Here is a 15,804-nt window from a genome sequence, read left to right as displayed (position 1 = left end):
AAATTTTCTTAAAGTTTCATTTCTACCCATAAATGACTATATTTAGCAAAGCATCTTCCACTTGACTGTGCCGTCTTGAGGAGTGCGACAAGGTATTATTGCTTTCAGTATCTGACTCAATGTATTGGTGTTGAGACAGTGTGCCTGAGTCTAAGATGAATACTTAAATCTCAGAGAATGAAGGAGTCTGAAAGCCGAGGTCTCGAATAAGTTTGTCTATAACACAGCCTCACTCACTCTTGGTTTATTCTGCAGTTCTTATTTAATTCCAACAGGGCATAAGCATAGACTCTTAGATACCAGTGTGAGCTCTTTCACAGCTTTTTCAGAATTCAGGCACTTACAGTTCATACCCTACCTCTGATTGGGGAGCATGCATCAGCTGCCTCCGATAGGTCTGCAGAATTCTATCAGGTATGTGGTCACTTTCAAATGTGAATTTGACTAGGATAAGTTATGCCATGAAAACTTTCAAAATATTTTCCTTTAGATGTGCTCATGAAGATTTTTCTACAATAGATTATTATGTGATTTAGGAAAGAAGATCTGTCTTTATCATTATGAATGGGCATTGTCTCATCCTTTGAAAACTTAGAGAAAAATATGGCAGCAGAAAATGAACTTGCTTTCTGTCTTAGAGAAAGGGAGAGAGAGAGAGAGAAAGAGAGAGAGAGAGAGAGAGAGAGAGAGAGACTAAGACAATGAAGCCCTACATTGATGTTAAATATGAAATGTGTTGTTATAGATCTTTATGTTATATATGAAATATATTGTTATATATTTATGTTATCTATGAATTATATTACATATGTTGATATTATATGTACAGTATATAATTTTATATGTGAAATAGCAATTTTTAGGAACACTGTGTGGTGTAGCTTTTCTCCAGTGTGCTCCAAACATGCATAATCCAAGAATCATTATATGTACTGCAGGCCTTATAAGTGATTCAGATGCCTGCCTCTCCCATGCCTTTGCAAGTAACCCCTCACCTTTTTTCTTTTAAGCAATCTTAATTATTTGTTTATTAAGTTAGGCTTGAAGGCAATAATTTCTTTTTTTAATATCTTAAATATCTTATATTATTTTTATTTTATTTTTCTTGTATATTTTATGTATTTATATTTCAAATGTTATCCCCTTTTTTCCCTCCCCCTGCTCCTATGAAGATGTTCCCATTCCCACCTGCCCACACCAACCTCAACTCCATGGCATTACCCTACATTGAGGAAATGAGACTTCATAAGACCAAGAGATTTTCAAAATGGAGGTCACCATGTAGAAGAGGGCAATAATTTCTTTAGTCTGTTATTGGTCCTGTACTGAGGTAAAAAGAAATCTGTTAATGGCTACAGAAATAAAGCCATGCAAAATCTTTATAGCTTGATCATCTGTCTACTTCCATTAATTATAGGAACTCCGGGTTCTCGAAATTAACATTCAAACTAAATAAACTGAATAATAAATAATGTCCATTTCTACCCCTGCTTTCTTGGTTGTCCTGCTTTCAGAGAACACAATTCAAGATCCTACAGAATCCATAAATGGGTCACTCAATTCTCCTTACAAATCTTTTATATCTTTTCTAATATTTTCTAGACGTTTCATGTGTTTTCTGTAAAAATCTCAATAGTAAACACAACATTATGGTCAAGAATTCATTCTTCCACCATGCTCCCAACATTGGATCCCAGACAGACATATTAATGTTCCTTAAAAATATATCTGTGGTATCTACCTCTTTTTCTCTCTCTGTCTCCCCCCATCTCCACTAGGACATAGCTTGCAAATTAAGCAAGTATTTATACAAGCAGTATCACCTCTATGCATAAATCATATCTCAGAATTCTCCCAATAGACATCACTTCTCTAAAATGTATTCATATAGAATTTTCATTCCAGACAGATTTGTGTTCAAGTCCTCGCTGTTATTTTATCCATAATCTTGTGCAACTAACTGCTCTCTAAATAGTATTATTTAAATCTATAAACTGATAAAATAAGAGTTATATTTTCAGGGAGTGTCCACTCTTTTCATTCAGTACATCATTTTTCTAACTTACTTTATTCAATAGTTTTGTCCCTTTGTTTCAATAGTCTTGTCATCAATATGAAAGGAATACTTTAAAATAAAAAGTTATATGTTTGGGCAAGGAACTGAGCCACACTCAATTTCATTAGAGCTAACAAAAATATTCTGAACCTAAAGAGCAGTAATAAAATATTATAATTACATGGGTCATAAATGTATAAAAGCAAATACAAAACATTCGTAGAAATTGAGCCTATTTTAAAGGAAAAAGCTGGTATTTATGTATAATATTAAATCAGGAAACATTTCTTAGAAAACTCTAACATTTGAAAATTCAAAACACACAGTAAGCAATTTACTAAACGGTTTAAATATTGCCTTCAATATTTTGAAATGAAAGGATTTAAGATGAAGAATTTATATCATTGTAAATGAACAGTTTTAAGCATAGTTTTAAATGTACAATCACACTGTAAAACTTTATTAAATCTAATATCATAGAAGTTTCCATATGACATTGGTTACATTTATTTTTCTTGCTAAACTGTTTACATCCCTGAAAATAACTTCAGTTATGTTTAGTTTGAGCTTTAAGACTCTTTGGAGTAGAAAAGGGAAGGGCTGCGATTTTCTGGACATGGAAACTCGCTTTTCATGGTAAACTGGATAAATGCTTGTGCTACCTCATGGGAACAGGGTAAAAATGAGTGGGGGATCTATTTTGCTAAGATGCCAAGGGCTCCATCTTCTTTGAAACTCAGTGGCCTTTGAGGGATCGTGAATCGCTGAGGTAGAACAATCCTTATTCCTCTTTATCTCTCATCCACTGCCTTTGAAATCAACTGCAGCTTCAGACTTGGAAGCAGCACAAAGGACAGGACTGGGAATAAAAATATGGCCCAGGATTTGTGATGCTCAAGTGATTCCGACTCATTTCTGCAATCTCCGTGGCTCCGAAGCAGGCTAGACTTATCGCTGATATATTGCATCTCATGGCACTCTAATTCATTTTGCAGAGGTAATCCTCGCCAGCTCTCCCATTATTCTTCTAACGTGAGCTTTCGGTTTGGTTTCATTTGAAATAATTCATCCTTAGTTCATGATTCCTGATTTTATCAAATTATGCAGATCCAGAGAGTGTCCCAGAATTCTCTGTGGATAAAAAATCAAAGTTGTTAAAATGTCCCCAATACTTCATGCCCACCTGTGATGCAAAACAAGCCTTTAGACTACCTGTATATTTCTTCCAAACTGATTGAAAATAAGGACAGGGCAGACTTCATGATTATTCAGAAACAAAAACTGTACAGTTATTCCTTCTTAAATAAATTACATTATGACACTATGTTTTTTCACAGCTTTAATTTCAGAACTCAGAAGCCGAAAGGAGAGATCTAAAATGGATGTAAGTCCAGCTGCAATGATACAGTAAATTCCAGGTCAGCCCGCATAATGTTACAATGTGACAATCTATCTCATCAAACCAGCAAACAAATGAATAACACCCATTCCCCCAAACAAGCAAATATCTGTTCCCCACATATATTAAAGTAGTGGTGCCTTCGCTCTTGAACAGCCGAGCATCGGAGGGGCAGCAGTCTCTCCTAGAAATATAGATTCACCGCGGCATATTTTTATGTATATTTTATACATACATATGGATGGATATTTATGTACTTATCAATGTATGTGTTTATTCAGAGAAAAAGAGGTTATTAGCCTGATATGGACGATATGGAAGGTGTTAGAGAGATGGTACCTGAGAGGGACTAGAGGAAGAAATGGGAACAGAGAAAGTGATGCAATTCTATTTCAAATAAATATATTTTTAAAATGCCCCATTGTTATTCATAGTGCTTGCTCGAACTCATTAGTGTACTATATAGGATAGTAATGTTATATCCCTTTGTTCTGCCTGTTTTATGTTGCTTATATCAATGTATATTGACCTTTATAGTCCTAGATTTTATCTTCAATTATGAGGATTTTTATTTTTGCTGCTAAAAAGCTCAGGCAAGGCTATAGACCCTCATTGTACATTATTCCTCAAGCCTGGAGTTTAGATCTCCATATTAACCAGGTCTGTCAGTACACACGTGTGGACTCTGCATGCACGATTTGCAGGCAGAAAGATTAGAAGTTCAAATTCATTCTCAGATCCCCAACTACATGATGAATTTTTTGGCCAGCCTTGGCTATATGCGTCTCTAACTCAAAAACAAAAACAAAAGTTCGAAAAATAATTATTATTTCAAAACATTTTATTATGACAAAATGAATGTTAAGAATAATTTTGTTCTCCTAAATTGCAACACATCGTTAAGCCTCAGAAGTGATTTAAACAAGATGGGTTTTGAACCATTCATTTTTAAAAACTATTCACTGGTATCTGAGAAAATAACTGTACTTCTCAGACAGTAAGTGTAGTGATAATATTTTAGAAATATTGAACATCAAGTGATTTAAGCTATAAAACCTAAACATTCGATGAGATTGAAGACCAAGTGTCTTCACAATAACTACAGAATTGTTTGAATACATTAAAGAGAAGTAGAGTTTTGTAGATAATTTCAGATATAAAGGATACTCCACCCTTCATTCTACAGTGTCTTCTTTCACACTGGTGCACAGAAGTGCATAGCTGTCAGTTTCACCTCAGAACAGTGCAGTAGTTTGGTGTCTTTGCAATCGCTGTACACATTACAGGCTCTTGTTTTCGGTCAAAACAACATCACTAACCATAGAGGAGCAAAGATGTATCTAAAGTTGGAAGGAACATGGGTGTCCTGCATTTCAGATAATGAAGTTTAGTTCTCTCTGGAGAAAAATCTTTCCAGGATGTAGCCTGGCACTACTCCAAGATTTCTTTGCAAAAGTAACTCCATATGTAGCCTGAAAACAAGCTAGTGGTGTTTTAAATCAACTGGAGAGCAAGCTGTACCTTTTCAATATTTTTTTCCCGGGCATAACTTTGAAGTGCGGCATTCAGGGATTCTAGGGGTTTAGGTTACCTGTTGAATGGAAGCATGGAAAATTATTTGAAAGTACTCTTTTTAAAAAATGTACTTGAAATTTATGAATTATCACCTGTGGTTAGGAAGAGATATGCAATTCAAAGCATTTCTTTAGCTTTAAATAAAAAAAAAAGAGTTAATTTTAAATTGAGGTTATGTTATCCAAGAGGATAATCAAAAGTTTGTGCCTCACTTATTTTTAAAGCCAATGAATGACTGGGATGAGTCAATGCTGGTAAATTAAGAAGAATGTGAGTAAAACTATAATAATTCAGATACGATGAGAAATCTGAAGACCATAGCACATTGCATGCTAATTAGTATTTCACAGCAAGCAGTATTTGACGTGATTTCATTTTCAAACAAATGCAACACATATCTATTTCCTGGTAACATGTTCTGAGTTTAGTTGATAACTTGAAAATTTGACATTGACATTGGAATCAATCAAATATATGTATATAGCTTATGTATAGATATACAGATATAGTCAATCCAATTCTTAATACCCTTACGTTTCTATCCTATCAATGTAATCTAACTACATTTATTTGGACAGGAATTCTTCTCACAAAAAAGGATACCTTCGACAACACATACCTGATTATAAAATGAAAATATCTTCTCTTTAGAGTATCAGAGACATACCTAATATACTTGATATTGTTAAACAAAATTTTGACAAGACATGCCAAAGTATATGTGGATAAATTCTTATTTTGGTATATGAGATATTTTATTTTAGCTGTTGAGGCATTGGCTGCTTCTAATCAGGAATAAGAATGAGGAGAAGGAAAAAGAGAAGGAGAAAATGTCTCATACATAAGGAAAGATTGTACTGTTGTTAGAATTATATTTCTTTCTTTTTTTTTTTTTTCAGAGCTGAGGACCGAACCCAGGGCCTTGCACTTGCTAGGCAAGCGCTCTACCACTGAGCTAAATCCCCAATCCCTAGAATTATATTTTTAATAAATGTGAAGAATTTATTTTATCCATTGAGCTAATAGTGGCAAATAGATTAAAGAGTTTAACATACAATTTAGAGATAAATAACTCAAAATTCATAACTAATAACAATGTAATAACAGAGCACATGTTTTACTAACTCCTGATAAATTTCATGCTCTGCTTTATACGTGGAAAGTTCTATGCTAAGACCTGAAGAATTATTCAGGTATATTGTATATTTATCTGCATACATGCAAAGAGGAAAATTTGACACAGAAAAAAAACCAATGTGACATGCCCAAATTTATCATTTTTTCATAACCTTCATGCAATTCAGAATGACTTTTTGTTGGCTTTCAATAATACGCTCCTGAAACTCAGCCCTCAGCTCTTTTTAACTCCACCGTGAGACTTGCCACAATTAACAAAAAGCATGCATTTTTACGGCTGATTGTGTATTTTCAATTCGCTTATTCTTCTTGAAATGATTAAGGCAGGAATGTTTTATAACGTGTCTGCTGAAATTTTAGATAGATAAGCTAGAGATCACTTCCAAAGAGGCTTCCGAGTGGAACCTGAAGGCCGAAAAGGGTAGGTACTGCAGATATTGGAAGTCTCGCATCCCAGGCACATTCATTGATGTTCTGTTGGGTTTCTGTGGACAGTGAGGAGAGTGTTATGGTGAGAGCTTCACGAAATTTATAACTTCTGTTACTCAAGAAAGAAATTAAAAAGAAGTAAAGCATGGCCCTGAGGTTGTGATGCCACCTGGAAGCTATCCATAAAGTAATCTAGGTTGTAGAACTCTTCTGGTGCTGGGGACAGCATCAGTGAGCACGTGCATCAGGCAAGCTTTCTTACCAATGAGCTCTGTATCCCAAGCAGGAGGACTTTCACAAAGAAGTAACGTGTTGTGCGCTTAGCTCCATCTCCAAGGAGATCGCCACTTCCTTCGGAATAGACTGTGACAGAGGTTATAGTTACAGTAAGACACCTTGAGAGTACCACTGCAATAATCAGAGACAACATGGTGTTTTCTGAAAGGAGGAAGTCAGGTGTAGATGTCCACAGCTGCAATTTAACGTTTTGAAGGTAGAGGCAGGAAAATAAGGAATTTAATGAATTCAAGGCCAGTCTGGATCGCCTAACTGCTATCTCAAATATAACAAAGAAAGTGATTAATTATGCAATTTACAGAATTTAGTAGAAAATTAGTAGGGTGTCTGATAGATTTGATTCAGAATACACAAAAGAAAGAAACAAACAAGATGGCTATAACCAAGGACAAACAAGATTAAGAATGACTGTAATGGACAATAGTATTAGACAATGAATTGTTATGGGCAGAAAAATATGAAACCTCAATTTGAATATGTAAATGTTGTTATGACAGGCAGACATTTTCTAATAAGTATTTTATTAGCAGAGGTCTGGAATTAATACAGATTTCCTGGTGGATATGCTAACTCTAGCATATTTAACATCATTAAATATAAATTATATTTTAATATATTCATTATATTTGATTGGATGAGATCACCTTATGTAATCATTAATTTATTATTTTAATCATATATATATATATATATAGGTTTGTGAAGGTAAGGACTGCAGAGATAAGAGGATTGGGATTCCCCTCAACTGATGTTACAGGTCACTGTGAAATACCTGATATAGGTTCTGGCAATGAAACTGAGGTCCTCTGGAAGAGCAGAACATACTATACATTGCCAAACCATCCTTCCAGCTTTACCGTACATGCTATATTTAAGTAACAGAAAAATATGCTGCAGTGTACTTAATGAAACAGAACAATAAGACCAACCACAGGTTTAATAAAGACAAAAGTGACAAGGAAAAATATTGACTACATACTTTTTTAAAATCATGTCCATTAAAATAAAAATATTAAAGTTATTATACATGCATAAAATATTAAGAAACATAACTTCAAAATTGAGTATAACAAGTGCTTTGGTGCTGCTGACAGAGGAAGGTAAAGGACAACCTTGTTTGCATTGATTAGTTTCTCAAAATAAATGAGTGTATGAATAAATTAAATAAACTGAGATAATTACAACAGAACATCTGTCTCATAATTGTGTGTGTGTTTCCTAATTCCTTTCTACATATTTTACCTTGTAAAAGAGATAATCAGAGTCATTTTGTGTGTTTGTGTGTTTGTGTGTGTGTATATATGTGTGTAACTGAATTAAAAAATATTCCTGATTTTTAGTCTCTTTCATATAGAATCATATAATTACCAAAACTACTAAATGAATCATAAAACACTTGATTCTTAGTAAATTAATTAAACCCCATCTTTACCTTCTCTCATTAAGGATGTTATCATTTTTCTTTTACTATTGTCTTAAGATTGAATTTAAACTCATCAATCCGCTTAAAGTGAGAAAGAAGAAGAACAAAAGAGCCAGGGACTGACTGAGGGAGGAAGGGAGTGGGATGGATGGAGGGAGTAGGGAAAGAAGAGATGCGGGAGGAGAGGAGAAGGAGCAAGAGGAAGAGGGTTGAGGAGGAGAAATAGGAGGAAGGGGAAGGGAGGAGGAGGAGAGGAAGAAAAGAAGGAGAGGAACAAAGGAAGCAAAGCAGGGTCATCTACATCCTAAAGGAAAATCCACTCCCTCCTGTCATTTGGAAACTGAAACAGACATCCCTAAGAATAAAGTCACAAACAGCAGTTGCTATAGTTCACTTTTCAACTTGCTTTAGGGAAGAACACCTCTGAGATTCCATGTTCTGTGTTTAGGAATTGTACTTGATATGTCAAGGAAAATCCTGTACTTCTAAATATTTTACCATAGAAGATATTTACTATGAAGAAATATTTTACACACAAAATGATGGGTCTTTTAGTATGTTCCTTATTTTAACTTGGAAAGAAACTGCTGTTTAGCCTCTACTAGAGAAGTTGGATAGAGTGGAGAATATGGTGAAATCCAGTAAATGAGTGAAAAGTTAAGGATTTTATTTTCAGGGAGATAAATATTTTAAACAACATAGGAAATAAAATTAATTTATTATTGTATATGGTATTATACAAATATAATAAATTAATGGATTTAGCAGAGGAGATGCAAAATCTTCTAATTTAGTTAGTTGAATTAAATATGTGTTATAAAAATATATAATGTAGATTGCAATTTTAATAGATAAGGCAGTAAAATGAACGTTTCAAAAACATTTTTAAAGTTATGTTAGTTTTCCATTCTGTACAGTGTTTGCACTCTAGATTCCTTAATATTTGCATGAGAAATTACTCCTCTATTTGCATTTGAATTATTCATAGCTACCTTACATATATCTACTGTTGACTACTGGCATTGAGAAAGTGAAGAATTATTAAGTAATTCTTGTAATTTTCAAAAATTTTAAAGTGTGTGTGTGTGCGTGTGTGTGCGTGTGTGTGTATGTGTGTGTGTGCGTGCGCGTGCGTGCATGCATGCGTGTGTGTGCGTGTGTGTGTGCGTGCGTGCATGCGTGTGTGTGCGTGTGTGTGTGCGTGCGTGTGTGTGTGCATGCGTGCCTGCGTGTGTGCGTGTGCGTGTGTGTGTGTGTGTGCTTGCGTGCGTGCGTGTGTGCATGCGTGTGTGTGTGCGTGCGTGCGTGTGTGTGTGTGTGTGTGTGTGTGTGTGTGTGTGTGTGTGTGTGTGTGTATGTGTGTACAGGTACATTTCTGCAGAAGCCAGAGTTCTTGGATGTCTCAGTGCTGGATTTACACCTAGTGAGAGCCTTCCCGCATGGGTGTTGGGAACCAAATTTGGTTCTTCTCCAAAAGTACCCCATGTTCTTCACTGGTAAGCCTTCTCTCCAGCCCCTTAATGGATAATTTCGACCTGAAAACAATGTACTTGATACCCTTGAGTGCTTTAGCAATATATGACTTAAATTTAAATTATTTGATCTCTCTCATTTTTCTAACCTGTAAGATAAGGATATTTGTTCTAGGAGTGTACCCCGTGGAGTGTCCTATCAAGCTGCCTCGTGCCTGCAGCTGATCTCACCTACACCGAATTGCCACTCGCTCTCTGGTGGTAAGTGAAGCAGCTCTTTGCACAGTTTCTGTGAAAGTCATCTGTCTTTGATTCATTTGATTTAATGAATTTTAATTTTAAATTGCTTTGGAGTCAATGAATAGGACTCCTTATTACACTGTTTAAAATCTTGGATCGCATCATTCTTCTCTTTATCATTCTTGTTTCTCGCCAGTTTACCCATCGACAGTCACACTTACTTTTCACCTTTTAAAACCATAATCTCCCATTATCGGACACCAATAACACATGCAGTGTACCCAGGCAACTCTTTCACACTCTAGATCCATGGTCTACAGTCACACTTTCCAGAAGCCTCCTACCGAAGCTATATTTGCTCTATAGCACAGCTTCTCTGTGGTTTGTCAATACTTTTAGTGTATGACGTTCTTCATATATCTGCAGGGTGAGTTTTCACATAGAAGGTCTACATTAGATTACAGCAAACACAACTGGTCTTTCTCAATTGGTACTGGTATCACCAAACTGCTGGGCTGGACTGCAGTTTCACTGATAGCCTCTCATGGGCTATATAAACTTCCATATCGCTATAATCTAAGGATGTTAGGACAGGAACTCAAACTGATGCAGAGGCCATAGACAGGTACCATTTACTGCCTTGCTTGCTTCCCATGGCTTGTTCAGACTGATTTCATATAGAACCTATTAGCACAAGCCCAGTTGTGACACCAACCACAATAGACTGGGCCCTCCCCCAACAATGACTAATTAAGAAAATGTCCTACAGGCCTATCCGATGGGGCCATTTTTAGTAGTGGCTCTCTCCTGTCCGGTGACTTAATCTTGTGTTGAGTTGAAATAAAACCATCCAGCACAATTGCCCGGAGTTATATGGTTGAGAAATAAATCCGATCATAAAAAAACTACCTGCTTTTGAAGCATGGTGTTTCATAGCAGCAACAGAAACACCCTAAGACAGAAAAAAAAAACCACTAAGTAAAAATTATATGCAGAGCCTATATAATAAAATGTGAAAGATATGAATGAGAAGTTAGTTTCCTACTATTTGTCGAGTTCCCACTGACCCCTAACAGTGCCTTTACTGTAAGTCACTGTTGAAATAATCATTTGTAATAAAAAAATTGCTTCTACTATGCAGATTTAAAAATCCTGTGCCTATAATTCTTGCCTAAGGGATAGTAAGTAATGTGATTCAAAGAACAGTTCTGAATTTCTACAAGGATCTTAGGCTGCCCTAAGATCCACAGTTTAAAGCTCCACCTCTCTCTTGAATTAGTCACTTGGTGGGGTTTCAGATCATTTGATTGACTAACTTCTAGAATCCTTCTGTCTATACCGTCACTGCTACTAAACTGTGTGAAAGTGGGGCTATTCAACTTCACAATCACTGTACAGAATATTTTGCAACTTTCACTCTTTCTGTGCAAATCATGAACTCTCATTTTAGAGCATCAGTCATCTCAATGCCCCATTCTGTCTCTTACAAAATGTTGCCAAAGGCCTATAAGTTCTTGGCTACTCACCTTCAGAGCATGGGAGGAAGGGGCGGAGTCCAGTGGGAAAAGCGTTTGCCCTTGAGCAGGTTGTTAGAGTTCTTCCTCTCCTCCCTTTCTCCTCTCCTCTCCCTACTGTAGGATTCTGCCTCAACACAAACACAAAAGGAAAAAGAGCCACCTGATTGCCAGTTGATACTTCCCCTGATTTAAAATTACTCTTTTTTTTCTTTCCATCAAAATAGACTTATCTCCAGATAAGTCATCATAACTACAAAAAGCTAAATGACTTTACTTAAGGAAAAGAAGTAGATGCTTCCTGAGAGACAGCATATTTTTCGTATCTTAAAATGGATTCATCTTCAAGCCAGACTTCAAACGGGAATTTTTATGGAATCAAATAATAATGTAAGTGATAGTCAACACAATCTTACTTTGAATGTTGTATCTGAACATGAAAGGTCCATGGTAGCATTTATGGAAAATACAACATCCACAAGAAACCCTTCCTTTTGCTTACAATATGAGAAAATTGAATTTTCCTAAACTAGAATGTCTGAGCACCATAATCCCTGTGATATCAATGTATACGCTTTTACAAGGCTGATTTTTACAATCACTCCGTGGTCTCCAGGGCCAAATATAACTCGACTGTGGCTAGTGATTCACATCTTAAACATTAAAATGAACCACATTTGATAATCTAAAATGAAAAGAAATCTGCCCATTGTCTTGTCTACGAAAGAAAATGATTCTGTAATGCTTGCGAGTTTCTTTTATATAATCAACCACACTAGAATACGGCAGTTAAGGAGCAGTCTATTTCATCAAGCTCAGGGGTGTTCACAGTTTCACTCAGCTGTGCGCCAACACTCTAGAAAACGAAACAAGCTTACGATATATCAAATTTCCAGAAATCAGATAAAAGTTTTTGATAACCTAAACTAATGCAATATACGTAGCAAAGCATGTTTGTAGTATCTTCGGCTTTGTTGTTCAGCCGTCTCTCAGTGGTACCAGGAAGTGCTTCAAAGTCCTATAAAAACACAGTAGAGCTGGTGAAACTAATAGGTTGATGTGAGTGGAAATTCAATATAAGCAGGTTTGACAAATGTGGGGAAATTTAGCATTGAGCCTGTGGGATTTTTCGCCAGACATTTAAATTTGATTGATAGACAAGAATGTTATATATATGGATTCAATACAAGTGGGTATCATGGTATCATAAAAGGAGTATTATCAACTGAAAAAGTTGCAAAATTCTGTCTCCTGGGCATTGGATTCACAATGTCTTTTTAGCTCCTGAAGTTAACTGCTGCAGTCTCGTTGTTTTTATCTAGTTTTGATGGGATTCCACTGCTTAACTTGTTCCTAGCTGAACACCTTCAAAGTCACTCTTTTCATCAAATAGGCATTTGCTGATGCACCCCAAGGACAACCTTTCCTGCCATGCTTTGTTTGATTATAGTTTTGTTTCTAGTGCTGTCTTAAAATTCAGTAAAATGAAATGTTTTTCAGCTTTGATTCTAAAAGAAGACCCCCCAATTTTTATATATGTTCTTACATGTGTCTTTAGTGTAAAAAGAAATAAAATAAAAACTCTCACTCAATGTAGTATTTAATTCTATTTATTTACTGTTCTATTTTTCTTTTGTTGAAAATAGAGGGTTTTTTTTTCTATTCAATATATTTGGATTAAGTTTCCCCTCCCTTAACTCCTCTAACATTCTCTGACCTTTTCTCCTTCCCAAAATGTATCCCTTCTGTCTCTTCCTAGAAAATAAGCTGTAATCTAAGAAATAGTTATAAGATGAGATAAGACAAAAAAATAAATTGGGATAGGACAAAGCAAATGAAGTAATTGTATAAAGATTACATTTTGCATGACATGTCAGAAAAATATTTAATAATTTTAAAGTTATGAATTTTTAAAAATCGTATCAGCATCCAATAATATAATTGCAACCTGGTATTTACAAGTCACTTCTAGGCAAGCATCTCACCTTGACCTCATTTCCTAGTTGTCAAAATTTTTCTCTTTATACATCTTAGAAAGAAACGTGTATTGAGTTCCATTTTCTATTGCCTTAAATAATGTTTATGAAATATATTTAATTTTTATTTTTAGGAGAAGTCTTGTAATTTCTATCATCATCAACTGTCATCATCATAGTCAACCACCATCATTGTCGTCATCCTCATTGTCGTCGTTGTCGTCGTCGTCGTCGTCGTCGTCGTCGTCATCATCATCATCATCATCATCATCATTGTGTTTATGTATACATGAATGTTTATGCCAGAGTTGGCCAGAGCAGTGACTTGGATGCCTTGGAGTAAAGTTACAGGAGGTTGTGAGCATCCAATTTGGATTCTGGGAATGAAACCCCAGTTTATTGAAAGAGGAGCAAATCTTAATCCTGTAAATATTAATTTTAATTACTTTAATTACACACACACACACACACACACACACACACACACATATATTGAAAGTGCAGATTCTAAGTGAAAATCAAACACTTTAAGTTTGACTGGTATCTGGGTAGGGTGACTCACACTGATTCTAAACTTTCTTAAAATAACTCAATGAAACTTGGAGAATTCAATCCAATTCATGCTTATTTCAATTTATGCATGGACTAGATTAAGGATTCAAATCAATTAATAATTAACTCTATATTGTGTTGCTAAAATGTGTGGAGATATAAGCTTCATAGACATTTTCAAATACATAGAAAAAGAAATGTAAAGAGAGAAAGAGGGAGAAACGTATTTTATCTCAAATGTACATTTAACTGAATAAGGCTTAATGAATTCTTAGCACCTAAGTATTAAGTACTTAAGTCTAATTAAATTTAAAATACTGAAAACTTTTATGCAAATTTTAAGAGTTTTCATTTGAATGTTTTTGTTCTTTGTACTCATTTAAGTGAAATTCACAGAAACTTATTTCTCATTAAATATTATTTTAACTAAGTATACCAAACAGTCTATAAAATGTTTTGACCCGCTACTCAATGTTCTAAAATAATTTTTGTGAAATATTTTAATACTTTCAATGGAAACCAACAGTCATGAGAAGAGTGCATAGGGATCTGTAAGCGGACAGTCTTTCATTATTTGAATTGATGTAAGTCACAGATTACATGAAATTAAAGTGATGAAAATTATTTTAAAGGCAAAGAATCATTTCAAAATTCAATCTTTCTTTGGTTTGGTAGCAGAAAGCACCTTTAATCTGTGTTATCATTTGATATTTCCAATTAAGACTCTTCCTGACTACATAGCTGATTACAGTAACTGAGTCGGAGGTCTCCTGCCACTGCTGGGCTGTCCCCCACTCATCAGTAACGATGTGCTGCATTCTTGCTTTCTGAATGAAGTTTAGTGGGAAATAGGCTGATTCTGCCTCGTAGCTCAGTGCAGACCCCTTAAGCTGTCTCTACTTGCAACAGCTTTTAGGATTTGAAATGTTTATGTAATCAGCATCCTAAAATATAGTGGCTATATTATACACATCATAAAGTTTCTGATAATGAATCTTAAAGAAATACGTTTAAACATTTCCTTGGTACATATATAATTTTATCATTTCCAAAATTGAAAGCATTTTTATTCTACTGAAATGGATTTACTCATTTACGTTTATGTAAAAAGTTAAATCTCAACATAATTTCTGATATTATTTGAATATAAACTAGCCAACATCTCTCCAAGTTGATTACATTTTAGTTTTTATCATCATCAATGCATAGAGCACCGCTGGATAAATAACTACAATGGTACAAAAGGCAGAAATACTTCGGGACATTTCAGAATTTGTGGAAATTCTGTCCTAATCACCAGTGGCCAATTAAAGAACTGTCCTTTATGAAGTACAAGCCAAAAATTCAAACTATATTTAAAATCAATAATATAGTGCATTCAAAGGATATTAATTTGATACATGTTGAGGAATGATTATGGGAGACTATTTAGTCTTTGTTTTCTGTAATTTAATCAAGATGTTTCTAATGGCAGAATATGCCACAAAGAGAAAAATGTGACTCCCTACACAACCTACATCGTCTCAAATCTGAGCCTGTGCTTCAGCAGCAGGGCTTAGCTTTGTGCAGTGTGACAGCACACACATGCGTGGTGCACTGTGGAGTGCTGTGGGTTCACAATGAAACCTGGGCAGGTATTGACAACCCCAACCCCATTTTGGTATCTGCATATTCTTAAAACTTCCTTTGCCAGATTTCTTGGAGTCCATTATACATACATATATATATATATAT

At 35.1% G+C, this 15,804-nt stretch overlaps 1 long non-coding RNA gene across 1 annotated transcript; it reads left to right on the top strand.

Moving 5' to 3' along the window:
• The first annotated feature begins 9,963 nt into the window (after positions 1-9,963).
• Positions 9,964-14,703, top strand: LOC102550696 (uncharacterized). Its single transcript, XR_015671333.1, has 3 exons — positions 9,964-10,049; positions 11,770-11,932; positions 13,653-14,703. It is a non-coding gene; the product is annotated as an uncharacterized LOC102550696 (long non-coding RNA).
• The last annotated feature ends 1,101 nt before the right edge of the window (positions 14,704-15,804 follow it).

The sequence above is a fragment of the Rattus norvegicus genome, chromosome 2 (assembly GCF_021556685.1).
Source record: "Rattus norvegicus strain SHRSP/BbbUtx chromosome 2, alternate assembly SHRSP_T2T, whole genome shotgun sequence".
NCBI lineage: Eukaryota > Metazoa > Chordata > Mammalia > Rodentia > Muridae > Rattus > Rattus norvegicus.
The sequence above is the reverse complement of the archived record's forward strand: the minus strand, read 5'-3'. Positions and strand labels throughout refer to the sequence as shown.